Source organism: Sarcophilus harrisii, chromosome 3 (assembly GCF_902635505.1).
Source record: "Sarcophilus harrisii chromosome 3, mSarHar1.11, whole genome shotgun sequence".
NCBI lineage: Eukaryota > Metazoa > Chordata > Mammalia > Dasyuromorphia > Dasyuridae > Sarcophilus > Sarcophilus harrisii.
The window spans coordinates 82,123,562-82,137,024 of record NC_045428.1 but is presented as its reverse complement, the minus strand read 5'-3'; the positions used below and the strand labels follow the sequence as shown (position 1 = coordinate 82,137,024).

At 33.9% G+C, this 13,463-nt stretch overlaps 1 protein-coding gene across 4 annotated transcripts in view; it reads right to left on the bottom strand.

The window, feature by feature from the left end:
- ALS2 (alsin Rho guanine nucleotide exchange factor ALS2) overlaps positions 1–13,463 on the bottom strand; it is an 80,490-nt gene that overhangs the window by 65,665 nt on the left and 1,362 nt on the right. The window lies entirely within an intron of this gene.

Sequence of the window (13,463 nt, the reverse complement as noted above, 5' to 3'; positions counted from 1 at the left end):
TTAGCCAAGTCAAAACCATCCCTCCCTTAACTAACATCTCCCCTCATACTCTGATGGAGATAGCTTAGCAACCTGCACTCAAGAGTTTTGGGAATAATAGAGCTTCCAGCTCAGTGCCTGTAGCCTCCATACTGGGAAGCAACCCCTGGAGGGATAGATGGATCTTGGCCGCTGCTTCTTCAGGCAATATAGATACAGGTGCTGAAGACCCAGAAAAAGGCTTTGCACTGAGACTTAAAAAGTAGCATTACTTTCTCCTTTGCTGCTAAACCTGAAGGGTCATGGGACCTTTTCATCTGATTTCCAGTTGAAATCTTCCATATGTATGGTTTGCCTCATCAAAATATAAACTATTTTCTGTGTATACTCAGTTCTTAGTACAATGTTTTACTCATAATAACCTTTTAAAATATGCTTTATTCATTCATTCATTCGTTCACCATGAAGGGAGGTCAAACCAAAGGCGAAGGGCTGGAAGGAGAGGGGAAAAGATCTAGATATCACAGTGAAGACAAAGACTAATCTTTTAACTGACCCTTTATGGCTAAGATAAAGCAAATATGAATGTCATGGCTATTTAGGAGATTGATAAATTTGTAGGAAAGGATTTTTGAAACCAACCAAAACACTGAAGTCCTCAGTTTCAAAGCAGGGATTGAGAGCGAAATAAAGACTGAGATCTAGTACTAGAACTCTGAAAGATGAGGAAGAATAACCTAGAAGCTGGTAAGTGATTGTAATAACAAGCTGCATTTAGTAGTAAAGATGGGCAAAGTGAAATTCCAAATAAAGAAGGAACCTATGCCTGGGGCCAAAAGAAGGAAACTAAGAGCACCCTAAGCCACTGGAGGCCTGCTGCATCAAGATGGGGTGATAATGGGTGAACAGTGGGTAAAGGGAAGAAGGCAGTTTTGAAGATAAATCTCTGGATGTGGCTTATCTTACTATTCTCTGTTTACTCTCTATAAAATATTATAATGACAAATAGTTGCTCAAAAACTTTGGAATTCTGATCAATGACCAGCCAACTATTATTCCAGAAGTCTCGTGATGAGGCATACTACCTACTGCCAGAGAAAGTCATGATGGAATTCAAGTGTTGAATAAGCCTTTTTAAAAAATTAACAATTTGGAAGTAAGTAATATATTACAGGGCCTATTTTAAAAATCTGAACTCACAAAATAGATAAATTGAGGAGCTAAATTGTTGGCATTTTTCACTAATAGAAAGTATCTAAAATATGCTGCCTAGGGGAAAGGTTATGTAAGATATCCCAGCTTGAGCAGGAGAGTTTAAACACAAATAACTCTGACACATGATATTACATGAGCTTGGTTAGATACTGATTTTGTCATCTACTACTTTATTGTGTCCTACAACTCTTCTAGATGGTATAAAAAAAAAAAAAAGTCAAGATTGTGCTATATAAGAATTACCTGAAAGAATCAGTAACATTTAGCTTGAAGAGAAGATTAAAGTGGGATGGGCAGGAACAGGAATGCCATCTTCAAGCATTTGAAAAAGCTACTGGCTACAAGGTTTAGATTTGTCCTGGCCCTGAACCAGGAGAATGTGTAAGAAGTGTGCAGAACAATTTGTAAGTAATATAGATGACCTCAGAAGGTAATGGATCTTCCTTAACTAGAGGTATTCCAGCTAAGGCTAGATGATGACTAATTATGATGCTAAGGGAATCTTTATACAGGTATAACTTGAACTATAGCAAGAATTCTTAACCTGGGATCTATGAATTTATAAGTTTTTTTTAATAACTGTATTTCAGTATATTTGAATTTTTGTGTGTATTTTGTTTTATTCATTTATAAACATTATTGTAAGTAGGAGTTTCTAATCTTCCCTAAATGATAAGTTTATTTTACAAAAAAGATTAAGAACTTCTCTTAACCCCTCTTTGAATTCAAAAATCAAAAATCATTTCAAAATTGAAAGTAATTCTCTAATTTCTTTAGAATCTGCTAATGTACTTCATAGGTTTCCCCTTTGCCCCATAATGTCTTATGTTCTATTACACTTCTATGTATACACACTTCTATGTATACCTTCCCATAATCCCAATTAAATATAAGCTCTTTGAAGGTGGGGACTCTTTTTTCCCTATTTCTTCTTCCAATAGTTCTGAATATTACACAAAGAGCCGAGAGCTGTAAAGATGGGATATAGTTATGGACACCAGTGATGCCATGAAACCAGTAGAATGTGTTATGGTATCCTTGATTTTCTGAGAATAAATAGGATGAAAAGTAAAAAAGTAATGGATCTTCTCTGTTATCCTTTCTTAGTATAACTAAGCAGGAGCTTTGCTCAGTATACTTAACATATGTTATTTCTCCCAAATAGTCTGAAAATTTGGCATATTATACATTCCTGAGACACACAAATGGAATGATGGTCATACTGCCAACAAAATCTAACTATACATAAAACATTCCTTTTTAGGTAAAAATAATTTTACTTAGTGTTGTCCCAGCAAACTCTATACATTCCAGAAATCTCTTCCTATTTATGTATATATGATTGTTACTTATAAAAATAAAAATTAAAAAAGCTTTTTCTTATATTCATTAGTCTTTATGCCTATTCATCCTACTTCCTTTGTAGTGCACTGAAAATAGGAATTTTTTGTACTTAAATTTGGCTTCCCTTTTTGATTACTACTATGCTGAAAAAAAAATGCTAAATGAAAAAGTAAACCAATATAATCACTCATCATGTTTCCCCCAAAATTAATTCATTTAAACTTAAAACTTTACTTTAAATGTAATAGACCTTTCTCTCCATAGGTATATAATTAAGATAACAAGATATAGTATTACTACCACCAAAAAAAAAGGTATAATTATTTGCAAAAACTATAATTCATCTAGTTGAATTTCCAAAGCTGCTATCCAAATTAACACGTTTTGCTATGCTTTCTGTTCAAATTTCCTGGTTAAATTTTTCTGGTTTTTGTTTTTCCTTATTGCTCATTTTAATAAAACCCCAACTTTAATATTTCAAGGGTCTGTGAGTTGACCAGTGTGATCATCTCTCTACAAATGTATATCCCCAAGTATACAGAATTGTTATGGCCAAAAAACCTGGCTGCCAATCTTTCTTTGACAAGCTACTCCAAAATAATCTAGGCTGGGTCCTTGGAGGACAAACACAGTCAACTACCAAATCTGTACTCAAAATATTCTCTTATGTTTATGCTCTTGTGGTACTGCCTTCAACTTCCACAGCATTAGATAAAGAACTTTAGTGGAAACATAAAATTAAATACACTCTTAACTCCCGTCTCCAGGATTATTTGAATATTTCACCCAATTATCAACATTTTAACACACTAAATTTTAGTATATTATATCTCCTGAATATGAGTCCATAAAAGACTGTTGTCAAAGGACTTGCCTAAATTGGAGGGGTTTGTCATCAAATTGAATATAATTTTTATATTATAATTTCATACATTGGTATTTCTAGTCCCATATTTGGTTTGGGGAACCATAATAATTTGAAGAGTGCCCCAAGGAAGGAAATGAAATTATTTAGGGACAAGTTTTTGGCATATGAATAAATATTGTTTGAAGAAAATGGAAATGTTGGTTAAAAACTTAGAAAAGAGAACAAGATAGCTTCAGGTATCTGAAGGGCTGTCACATGGAACAGAATCAGATTTATTCTGCTTGACACAAGAAAGCAAATTCAAAACAATTAGACAAATTGGTGAAAAAGAACAATTATAATCCAGGTATGGAAATAAAAATATGTATGGGGAAAAAAAGCCCATGCTTCTTCTCTAACCATCATCATCTTCCAGAAAATGAAGTCTATTTCAATCTTCAGTGGGATGCAGGGTACAGGGTTCAAAGATATTAGTATTAATTCATTTCAGTTGTTTGGGTTTAAATTATGGACTTTGTGAACTGGTCTGGAAACCTAATAATCATTTATGAGGCTGTTTTTATAAAAAAATATATTCACTTATTTAACATTTGCTAAATGGTTAGTAAATATAAAGCACTGTTTTAAGTACCAAATAGAGAAACAAAGAAGATAAGACACGGTCCTTAGCCTCAAACAGCTTATAATTTCTATGGGTCAAACAATTTATAAACACAATTCTGAAACAGTCTTAGAGTAAGGATTTATTCAATTAACTTAAAATATAATTATTTTACCAAAGAAGAACTAGAAATCACTATTGACTACAAAATAGAAAATTTTGATTATATCAAATTGAAAAGTTTTTGTACAAACAAAACCAATGCAGACAAGATTAGAAGGGAAACAATAAACTGGGAAAACATTTTTACAGTCAAAGGTTCTGATATAGGCCTTTTTCCCAAAATATTTACAAAATATTTTTGGATATTTCCAAAATATATAGAGAATTGACTAATTTATAAGAAATCAAGCCATTCTCCAATTGATAAATGGTCAAAGGATATGAACAGACAATTCTCAGACAAAAGAAATTAAAACTATTTCTAGCCATATGAAAATATACTCCAAATCATTATTAATCAGAGAAATGCAAATTAAGACAACTCTGAGATACCATTACACACCTGTCATATTGACTAGAATGATAGGGAAAGATAATGCGGAATGTTAGAGGGGATGTGGGAAAACAGGGACACTGATACATTGTTGGTGGAAATATGAACACATCCAGCCATTCTGGAGAGCAATTTGGCACTATGCCCAAAAAGTTATCAAACTGTGCATACTCTTTGATCCAGCAGGGTTTCTACTGGGCTTATACCCCAAAGGGATACTAAAGAAGGGAAAGTGACCTGTATGTGCCAAAATGTTTGTGGCAGCCCTGTTTGTAGTGGCTAGAAGCTGGAAAATGAATGGATGTCCATCAATTGGAGAATGGTTGAGTAAATGGTGGTATAGGAATGTTATAGAATATTATTGTTCTGTAAGAAATGACCAGCAGGATGAATACAGAGAGGACTGGTGAGACTTACATGGACTGATGCTGAGTGAAATGAGCAGAACCAGGAGATCATTATATACCTCAACAACGATACTGTATGAGGATGTATTCTGATGGAAGTGGATTTCTTCAACAAAGAGAAGATCTAACTCAGTTTCTATTGATCAAGGATGGACAGAAGCAGCTACACCCAAAGAAAGAACACTAGGAAATGAATGTAAACTGCTTGCATTTTTGTTTTTCCTCCTGGGTTATTTATACCTTCTGAATCCAATTCTCCCTGAGCAACAAGAGAACTGTTCAGTTCTGTGTATATGTGTGTGTGTGTGTGTGTGTGTGTGTGTATATATATATGTATCTAAGATATACTGCAATCTCTTTAACATGTATAGGACTGCTTGCCATCTGGGGGAGGGGGTGGAGGGAGGGAGAGGAAAAAAAAGGAACAGAAGTGAGTGCAAGGGATAATGTTGTATAACCTGGCATGGGTTCTGGCAATAAAAAGTTATTTTAAAAAATACAATTATTTTTACAACAAAATAATTCAAGAATCTGCTAATATTGTTTTCTAGTTGCAAAATATATTTTACTTTATCAAATAAATGCCAGAAATGAATCCCAGGGAAGAATGGTCTCTCTCCAAAAAACTTTTGATTAAACACTCATATCACAGGCAAACTATAGTTTCAGAATTTTGACTACCTACTTAACTTATGTTGGAATTCTGAACATAGCAGCCCTTTACAAGGGACTTCTTATAACCATGAAGTCTAAATGCCTAGAAATGACGGCATTTTGATTTCTATTTCATATAGAAAACTATTATTATTCTGATGGTTGAATAATTAGAATATAAGAGAGATACAATTTTTTGCCAGTTTAATACTAAGGTATGCTCAAAGCAGCTATTATAAAGTAAAAGTTCTTAACTGAGGGTCCATTGATAGATTTCAAAGGGTCTGTGAACTTGGATAGGGAAGATTTATTTCAATTTAATTTGATTCCTTTGTGAGTTTAAAAATATTATTCTGGGAATGGATCCATAGTTTTACTAGGCTGACAAAGGGATCTATGACACAAAAATAGATTAAGAACCCTTGAGTTTATATTATTATGTTTCATCTACAATCAAATGTCATAAACACACACACACAAAACACACACATCTCAAAGAGTGTTTTTTTTCCCTTAACAAGATAGAGGAAAGACTGTCAGATTTGGAGTATGATCCAGGCATTGTGGAGAGCAATTTAGAACTATGCTCAAAAAGTTACCCAACTGTGCATACCCTTTGATACAGCATTGTTACTACTGGGCCTATCCCAAAGAGATCTTAAAGAAGGGAAAGGGACCTGTATGGGCAAGAATGTTTGCGGCAGCCCTCTTTATAGTGGCCAGAAACTGGAAACTGAGTGGATTCCCATTACCTGGAGAATGGCTGAATAAATTGTGGTATATGAATATTATGGAATATTATTGTTCTGTAAGAAATGACCAACCAGGATGATTTCAGAAAGGCCTAGAGAGACTTACATGAACTGATGCTGAGTGAAATGAGCAGGACCAGGAGGACATCATTATATACTTCAACAACGATACTGTATGATGATCAATTCTGATGGACCTGGCCATCCTCAGCAATGAGATCAACCAACTCAGTTCCAATAGAGCAGTAATGACTGAACCAGCCACACCCAGCGAAAGAACTCTGGGAGATGACTATGAACCACTACATCGATTCCCAATCCCTCTATTTTTGTCTGCCTGCATTTTTGATTTCCTTCACAGGCTAATTGTACACTATTTCAAAGTCCGATTCTTTTTGTACAGCAAAATAACTGTTTGGACTTGTATACATATATTGAATTTAACTTATACTTCAACATATTTAACATGTATTGGTCAACCTGCCATCTGGGGGAAGGGGTGGGGAGAAGGAGGGGAAAAATTGGAACAAAAGGTTTTGCAATTGTCAATGCTGAAAAAATACACATGCATATATCTTGTAAATAAAAAGCTATTAAAAAATACAGATGGAAAAAAAATTAGAGTATGACAATATAGGTTCATATTACAGGAAAGTGATTTAAGTATTTGTATGATCTTAAGCTGGATCTGAAATGAAGGAACTGGAATAGATGACCTTAGGTATTCTGTAACTGTAAACCTATAATCCTAGATTATTCACTTCTATGGAATTTATGAATCTTCAGAATTATGGGAACAGAATTTTTGATACTAGTTCCAACTCCTACCTGAAGCATAAAATCCTCTTAATAATGTCCTCAACAAATAACCTCATAGCTTTAGAAGAAATAGTAAATTAAAATGCAATATACAAAAATGTGAGGAGAGGGGAGGAGAGGGAAAGAGAGAGAGAGAGAGCCAACAGTCAAAGGGTAACAAATTAGAAAGGGAGTTTCTGAGAAAAAATAATATTGGTATGGATATGTTTAAGACACCTATAGGATATTCACTTTGACATGTCCAATAGACAGTTGGAAATGGGAAACTAGAAAGTGGTCAGGAGAAAAGTTAGAACTGGATAAATAGATCTGAAAATTACTGGCATAGAAATAATAACAATCCATGAGAGGTAACAAGATCGTTAAGTGAAATAGAAAAGAAGAAGAGGTCCTAGGACAGTCTTGGGAAACACAGCTGATGGGTGAGACTGGAATAAAGATTCAGCAAAGACTATGATAGAATGGTTGGAGAGAGAGGAAAATGACAAGGAAAGAGCAGTGCTCCAAAAACCTAGAGAGAAGAGAGTAGCACAGGATGCCTGATAATGTCAAGGCTGCAAAGAGATCAAGGAGAATACGAAATGAGACAAGGTTATTAGTTTTGACAATTAAGAGATCATTGACCTATCAGATTTATGGATAGAATTTATAAAGAAAAGAGATGGGGACCATTGTTGAGTGTAAAATGGATAATCTTGATGACATTAGTTTTTGTACAAATAAAACCAATGTAGCCAAGATTAGAAGAAAAACAAACTGGGGAAACAATTTTATAGATAGGTTGTCAGATGTCTTATATCTTAAATATAAAGAATTTTGTCAAATATTTAAGAATATGGGTCATTCCCCCTATCAAAGGGGATCAAAAGGATGAACAAGGCAGTTATTTGATTAAGAAATCAAAACTATACACATAAAATATTTGTAAATATGCTCTAAATCATTTTTGAATATAGAAATGCAAATTAAGACAACTGTGAGATATCTCATGTACATCAGATTGGCTAAAATGATAGAAGGGGAAAATGACAAATGTTGGAAAAATTGGGACGCTGTTATACTACTGATAGAATTGGGAATGGATCCAACTGTTCTAGAACACAATTTGGAATTAAGCCCAAAAAGTTATACAACTCTGTATGACCTATGGTCTAGCAATACCATTATTAGGTCTATTTGCCACGGTGGTCAGGAAAAAAAGAAAATCTATATATTCTAAAATATTTATAGCAGTTCTCTTGTGTGGTAGCAAAGAACTAAAAACTGAAGGGATGCTCATCTGTTGAGGAATGATTGTGATGGAATACTATCGTACTGTAAGAAATAATTAGCAGGTTGATTTTAGAAAAACAAGGAAAGGTTTGCATGAATTAATGAAAACTGAAATTAGCAGAACGAAGAGAACATTATAAACAGTAACAACAATACTGTTCAAAGAACAATTGTGAATGACAGAGTTATTTTGAATACAGTAATAAAATCAACAATAAAGGATCTCTGAAGGAATATGCTAACTATCTCCAGAGAAAGAACCGACAAATATTAGTATGTATAGTATGGTGTATATACATACATAAGTGTATATACACACCACACACACACACACACACACACACACACACACTCTCTCTCTCTCTCAGTATCATAAGGTGGCCTTCTCTAGGATGGGGGGGAGGGGGAAGAAAGAAAGTAAAAATAAAAAGTATATTGCAGAGAACAAAAGAAAACACAGAAAAGCAGGGCAGTTTTGAAAATGTGTAGTATTTATTACAGTTTTTTTTTTTAAATACAAATAGTATGAAGTGGAGACCTGTAGTTTCATATTGAATTCACTTTTTGTGCTATGTTGTGTATATGGAAATTCTTATTCAAAATGAATTTTTAAAAAAGTAGCAAAAAAAAAAAAAAAATCACCAGTAACTTTGGAGAGAGGTTTCATTTTATAAAGTAAAAAACCAGACTAGAGAATTAGGAAGAGAGTAGGAAGAAAGTGGAGGCACCTATTGTGGACAGCTTTCTCAAAGTATGCATTGGCAAAAGGGAGGAAAGATATAACATGATAATTACTGGAGATGAATGAAGTGAGAATTTTTTAAAAGATGGTGAAAAATAAGCACATTTGTAGGCAGGAGAGAAGAAGCCAGTTGACAAGGAGAAATTGAAGATCAGCCAAAGCAGTAATGACAGAAGGTGCAATATGTTGGAGATGAGAAAGAATGGAATCATAAAAAACTCTGAGGCTATTATTAACGCCATTTTATAGATGAAGAAACTGAGAATGGAAAGATTAGATGAGTTACCTACGTCACAGAGTTAGTGAGGGTCTGAGGCAAGATTCAAAATTCAGGTTTTCCTAACTATAAATGTCCAGCAGTCTTTCCACTATGCCAACTCACTTCCTTTTAAGTATATAAATACCATGGAATATTATTTCAGAAATGATAAATACGACAGATACAGAGCAACTAGAAAGGGTTGTATAAAATGTTGCAGGGTAAAAGTTACACAATTACCACCATATAAGAATGTAGGGGTGACGTGATGGTATGGAATAAGAAAAGCATGTTCAAACATGACTAATGTATAGAAGTGTAACTGTATTTGTACTGTCATTGTACTAAGTCAATGAAATCTTAAACATTTGTTTTTAAAATTACTATGTTACTCAATTATGTACATTTGTAACTGTTTACTTTTTAATGTTGATACATCTAAAACAATAACTAGAAATGAGTACCTGTGTATTTTGTAAAAGAAAAAAAAATTAAATCCTGTAAATATGCGCTTTTAAAGCTGTATCTTCACTTAGATACAATCAATGTTTTCTGCATAGACAAAAGTGATACCTTATAGATATGCAATAATTTGGATTCTGGGATATTAAACCACTACAATCTCTTTCAAAATATTCTTAATAATTTAGCTTATTAGATTTTAAATTTGAATTTAATACAGGATTATTATACTCTTGCATTTCCCAAGAGTGCAGGAATATTTTTTTTTTTTTTGCCTTTCTCAAGGGTCTTATATTTTTAAAAAATTTATCCTACAATCTTTTAAGAAAGATTTTCCCAAAAGTTCTGCATCAAAGACTTAGGCAGCGAAACTGCCTAAGTAACCGGTTTGCCTCTATTCCTTAGAAAATCTATGGGAAAGAATATTTCTCTGAGAAGTAGTAGAAGACAGAATATCTTCCTTCCTCATTTGTTCATACTCACCAGTCCCTCCATCTTCATTCCCTAGCCAAAAAAGTCTTTTTGATAAAAGCATATAAGAATATATAGAGAGAGACACACACACACACACACAAACACGTACAAAACTACTTATTCACATGCTGTCTTCCATAGTGTAAAGAGTAAGGACCTTGAAAACAGGGGCTATTTTCCTCTTTCTTTGTATCCCTCATGTTTAGTACAATGTCTGGCATGTTATAATAAATATTAATTGCTTACTGACTAAAATTGATATTCTTTCGAGTTCTATTCTTAACAAGAATGGAGACTGAATTGGATGGAAGTGCTCTGAAATTAGTTAGAAACCTAAATTTCATTTCTACTTCTATTAATTATCTCTTATCAAAAGGATACTGTATAAAATAAAAAGGTATTATAACTTGTGAGAATAAAGTGAAACACTAACGGATCAGTAGAAGTTAGTCTTGCCACAGGACTTCTTGCAAGACAGACAGACTGACAATTGTGCATTTCTTCTTCACTTAAATCCAATTCACACCCAAGTCAAGAAATTAACCCTCTTCAAAAATGAAGGGCAAACAACATTTGGGTGACCGAAAGCAAGTCGCTTAAGCTAACACAATTTCCTTCTCTGTATAATAGGGTTAATCATAATATCAATATTCACCCTACAGGTTTATAGTGAGAATCAAATGAGATAATTTATGCAGAATGCTTTACCCAGAAACCCATCTATATTCGCTTTACATCTATGAAACAGAATCTGTCATTAATTTCAAACATTGCTCTATTTCCTTCTTTATGGGTTTCCACTCTCTCCAATTCTTCTATAAAGGAACTTTCCTTATATTTCACCAAAAACAAACAAACAAAAAAAAAAACACCTGAGGTATCCCCAGGAACTTCTCTTTTCTCCTCAACTCATGCCTTCTAGGATCATCTCCTATTACCTCTTTCTTACTCCAGTTTGATGATGATGTGACTCTTGTTTGCTAAGGTCAACTCCTCTACAATGACCTTTGATCCTATCTCTTTCCTGTCGTCTCTAGAAGCCTGCCTCCACCATCATTCTCACACTTTAATCTTAAATCTTTCCCTATCTACTGGTTTATTCCCGGTTAGCTACAAATATGCCCAGGTCTCTCCCTTCTTCACTTGATCCTATCCTATTGGGCAAGCTATGATGCTATAACTCTCCTCTTTAAAAGTAAACTTCTTGAAAGTGGTCTAAAATGAATATACCTCTTCTCTCTCTTCTAAATACTCTTCCACCTCATGAGCCAACCAAAACTGCTTTCTCCAAAGATACCAAGGATCTTTTACTTGCTAAATCTAAATGTTTCTTCTCAATCTTTTTTTTTTAAAGTTTTTTGCATCATTTGATGCTATTAACTGCCTCCTGCTTCTTGAAGATCCTGAGTTTTCATGACTCTCTTGGTTTTCTTATCCCTCTAAAGACATCTCTATCTCTTTTTCTGGATCTGGATCCATGTCACATCTAAGAACCAAAGTCCCCTGAAGCTGTTAAGGACTTTCTTTCACATACTTTCTCATTTGATAATCTCTTCAACTTCCACAGATCTAGTCATAGTAATCTTATCTGAGCTCTAGGTCTGAATCATCAACTGAATTTTCAACAGGAAGTCTTGAAGTATCACAAATTCACCAAGTACAAAACAGAATCCTATATTTTGTCCAAACTTTCCCCTCTTCCAAACTTCCCTATTAACTGTTGATGTCATCCTTGATTCTTTACTCTCATTCACCCCACCTACAAAATCAGTTCATTTTTTTTCTTTTCCCACAAAATACATTTTCTTCTCTCCACTTACACAGCCATTTAATTAAGGCCCTTATCATTTCATACTTACATTAGTGCAGTAACTTTCTAACTGGTCTCCCTATCTTAAGTTTCTACACACAATCCAATTCATCCTACATTCAGTAGTCAAAGTGATTTTCCTAAACTACAGTTCTGGCAATGAGCCTCTCTGAATTTAGTTAGGCTGATCTTTGGATAATATATGGTACATCACTAAGGTAGCACTTTAAGTCTTTCCAGACTGATTTAGGACCTGACGGCTTAACTCTATATTATGGAAAGGAATCAATCAGATGTTATACTAGTCAATCTACTATTAGAAAATTCTCCACTTGTGAGACCTACATTTTCTTACTGTGCTATAAAATTCCAAGTTTTGCATGTCCTTAGGTTTGATATACTAATTAAAGAAATTTAAGTAATAATAGCTAGCACTTTAAGATTTGCAAAAGTTTATAAATGTTATCTCCATTTTACATATGAATAATTTGAGGCATCTGCAAGATTAAGTGACTTGTCCAGGCACCTAGCTAGAGTCTGAAGCAAATTCTTAATTCAGATCTTCCAGACTCCAAATCCATCTCTCTATCCTCAGCAATACTTAGCTGGTTCTAATATGGGCAGCATTAGAATTTTTGCTACAAAACCTACTAAAGTTTCTCAAAGAATCCTGATGAAAAGAATAAGCATCCCCTAAAAAAACAAAAACAAATTTTATATACAACTAAGTCCCAATTGCTGAGAAAAATGAATTACAAAGTCATCCAGTCTTGAAATGGAAGATGAAGTAAACAAGCTTCTCACAAAAAATTTAGTCCCTTCTATTTGGACCATAAAGAAATTAGTTATAGTCTGGAGATATTAGAGATAAAGGAAACTTAAGTCCTTGAGACTCTATGTAATGCAACAGTAAAATTTCTGAAAAAAGTTAATTCTAACCTAATTTACAAAAAATTATGCAAAGGAGTTGTGATTTTTATCAGTGGTGGGAACCAACTACCTCTATAAATAATTACCTGAGACATAATAGTTAACTGATCTGCTCAGGATCATGTTGCTAATTGTCAGAAGAATCTGAATCTTATCTGAAGATAAGAATCTGAGTCTTATCAATTCCAAACTAATGGTTTGCCATCCCCAGAATAAAACAATAAACAAAAACAAACGCTGAAAGTGAAGGTTGTGCATTATATCAATGTGCAGAGATTGCACCAGTAAACCCAAGATACGCAAATTGAAACCAGAACAG